The 3,203-nt window shown below is 45.5% G+C and overlaps 1 pseudogene; it reads right to left on the bottom strand.

Annotated features, from left to right (window-relative positions):
• Nucleotides 1-275: 275 nt before the first annotated feature.
• On the bottom strand, nt 276-1,827 carry LOC125722436 (uncharacterized; annotated as a pseudogene).
• Between the last annotated feature and the right edge of the window lie 1,376 nt (nt 1,828-3,203).

The following is a 3,203-nucleotide window of genomic DNA, read 5'->3' as shown; positions in this document are numbered from 1 at the left end:
GACCAAACATGCGTGTATTTGTCCCTAACATCTATGTGTGGTGAGTTATCCTATTTCTAGTGGAAAAGGTGTCTGTGTCTGGGGACTGACAGCTGTTGTTGCTGTGGATTGACTGTGGAACTCCGGCCACTCCAGGGGGTGAAAGGTCTTGCTTTTTCTGTATTGCTCCAGTTATTCTCAGGAGCCGGCAGGGCTTTGCCTTCCTTAAAAGGGATGGTTTGATGCGTGGAGTCCAATCTTGCCTGGGCCAGTGGATCCTTTTCTTGGAGTTCTGAAATAGACTGATGCAGGCTGATCAGAGTTGGGGCCTGCAGGACCTATAAGTTTTATGTCCTTACAGTTCCCCCCTTGGCCCCTTGGGGCAGACCATTGTCCCAGAGGGGTCATTTCCTAGGTCCCTGAAGTCTCCAACCTCTGTACAGGTTGTACCTGTAGAGGACTAAGGATGAAGGCGTTTTTGGTAGATGTTTTGAGAATCAGGATGTGATGTCGGAGGTAGCAGAATCGGAGTCTGATGATGATGAAGATAAAGCCACTGGCGATAACGCATATCCGAAACATCCAGTCCCACCGTGAGCAGATATACTGCGCTAACCGTGTGGATGCGCTGGTCAGGATATGTACAGTTTCCTTTGCTAAACTGGCCGGCACCTGCGCTTGATGGAGGTGGTAGTCAATCTGTAGAATGACCTGCTGAACTAAATCCATGGTTTCGGTCATGGTTCGAGTGCCTTCTACATAAAAGGTGTCGTCCCATCATGGGAAGACATCAACATCTAATGGTACTCTCCCCAGAATGTTGATGTGAACCATGATGAAGTCTTCGGTTACCTCCAGGCAGAAAGTGTGATTTGCAGGGCAGGTAAGGCCTCCATAGGAGAATGAGTCCATTTCACTGACAACACACCATTGTGTATGTGAGACTTGAACTGCTTCTGCGTGTCCATGTAGTGAGTGTATGTTGATGAGTTTTGTGTCGTTATGTGAAAAGGGCTGAAGTGTTTTGCAGGTGCAAATTATATGATGCGTGGTCTCATGGCAACAGGGACGAGTATTAACTAAGGTTTCAGTCCCTTTCAGAGTCATGCATCCCATACGATGGTCCCACTTAATTACCTGGTCTTTTACTATGGTTCCCAGGGATGGTATGGTGGTCGAATTTGGGCACACCTGGCCTGGATTACTTAAAGAAAAGGTTACAAAGAATCCTATACAACCAACACATTCAGTACCAGTATGCATCATTAAAGAGATTAGTAATTCCGAATATTTCAGAGTTACTCTTATATCTGATTTCAACCATTTCTCTAACTCAAGTTTCCCAATCAGGTCTTTAAGAGCATGTCTTGGAGTTTTTCTAAGACGTAGGTTCAATATTTCCTGTCTTGCTGCGGTAAACAAATCTTGCGCATACACGCAGCAGGCTACATCACGCTCGAGGAATTGTGTCTGGTTAAAGAGGGCTTCGCTAATTGTTAGAAGCGTTTGGGCTTCAGATTTTACTGCTTTGATGAGATTCTCATCGCTGTTTGAGAGATGTTGGAACCCAGTGGCTACTTGATTAGCCACCCAGGTTGTATACTGGGATTGTCCTGTTATTCTGTAACTGTTTATGATGGAATTCCCTGACCCAAACAGTCCGGTTATGCTTGCAATTAGATCTCGTTTGAGTCGTTTATGCGACGCTTGAATAGCAAGCCGGCTCTTGTTATCAGAGACTAAGTCCTCGAGTCGCGTTTGTAACCAGGTATACGTCTTATCTTCACCATTACAATGCTTTAGATACAGAGGTAACAGATTCGAAATATTATACGTTACATGTGCCATTACTAAATTAACATCATGTATTAAAGTTTTGTTTAGGTTGCCTTTGATAAGTCCGTCGGGAGGAGCAGGATATACCGTAGGGCATCGGTTGGGCTTATGGTACCCACATGTGGTGAGGTTGAAGCAGTGATGTGCTGTCCATGAGCAGTTCTGAGGGCTGGTGTAGTCAATCCTGCTGCTTTGGCACTGCCCCACACAGTAAGTCCTTTCTCTCCGGCTGGTCCATATGAAAGTCTTGGGTATGCTGATTTTCCTGGAGGGGAGGTTACTGTAGATTGAAGAACCACTCTGTATAGTGTATAGTAGTGGTGTTGTGGGTTACTGAGTGTGTGCACCAATACTTCGCAGGTTCTAGATCCTGAGTGTTATAAAACTTCTTCGGGTCTAGCCCATCGTTTTTCTGTTTATGCATGGGATATAACTTTCCCTCAGTCGCGTCTGGTATATCCTTAAGTTTATACCAGGATATGAGATTATGGGATCCTGAAGAGATGCTGAGGTATCCAGTTATATTTAAATAGGGAAGATAGGTGGATCCTGTCTTACAGCAAATCTGTGTGGCACAATTTGGTTCCGGAGCTACTCCGGGGGGCCATATAACTGAGTCCTGTAATTGTGTCTCATGAGATGTGTATGGCCCCTCCATGTGTCTCCACACCCATCTTCCGCATTCTGAGCTGTGCTTCAAGTGGACTCTCAGCCCCAGCTTGAGGAATGTCTGGTTAGACACCTGTGTCACGTCTGGCGTCCATGGAATTTTTTTTTTTTACAAAGACCCATACCATTATCATATCCCCTGCTGAGAACTTGGTCTCAGAATTTGGGTTACATTAGCTCGGTCTGATTGTTGTTGTTTGATGGCTGCTGACGCTTGGAGTGCTTTCAAGCGTTCTTGCAGTTGAAGCAACACTGCTTGTTACTTAGCCACTATCCGGGGTCCTAAATCTGCAGGGGATATATCTGGGTCAATTTGGAAATCTCATCACTCGTCCAGTCATGAGCTCATATAGACTAATGCCTGTTGCTTTTGTAGGGGTTGCTCGTAGCACCGTCAGGACTGTAGGTAGTACATCAATCCATTGGTTGTGGCATTATGCTATCTGCTTTGCAATGCCTTCCTTGATTGTGCGATTAACTTGCTCAACTATCCCAGAACTCTGAGGTCTGTATGGGACATGGGACATGGAGCATCTGCTGGATGTTTAGCATCCGGCACATCTCTCTTACTACCTGTCCTGTGAAATGGGTACCCTGATTGGATTCAATTTGTTTCGGTGTCCCCCATAATGGGATGATTTGGTTCGCTAGCACCGTGCCACTGTGGTTGCGGTATTATTACGTCTAGGTATGACTTCTACCCACTTTGAGAATTTATC

The sequence above is a fragment of the Brienomyrus brachyistius genome, unplaced genomic scaffold, assembly GCF_023856365.1.
Source record: "Brienomyrus brachyistius isolate T26 unplaced genomic scaffold, BBRACH_0.4 scaffold38, whole genome shotgun sequence".
NCBI classification, from domain to species: domain Eukaryota; kingdom Metazoa; phylum Chordata; class Actinopteri; order Osteoglossiformes; family Mormyridae; genus Brienomyrus; species Brienomyrus brachyistius.
This window is presented reverse-complemented; position numbering and strand designations above follow the sequence as displayed.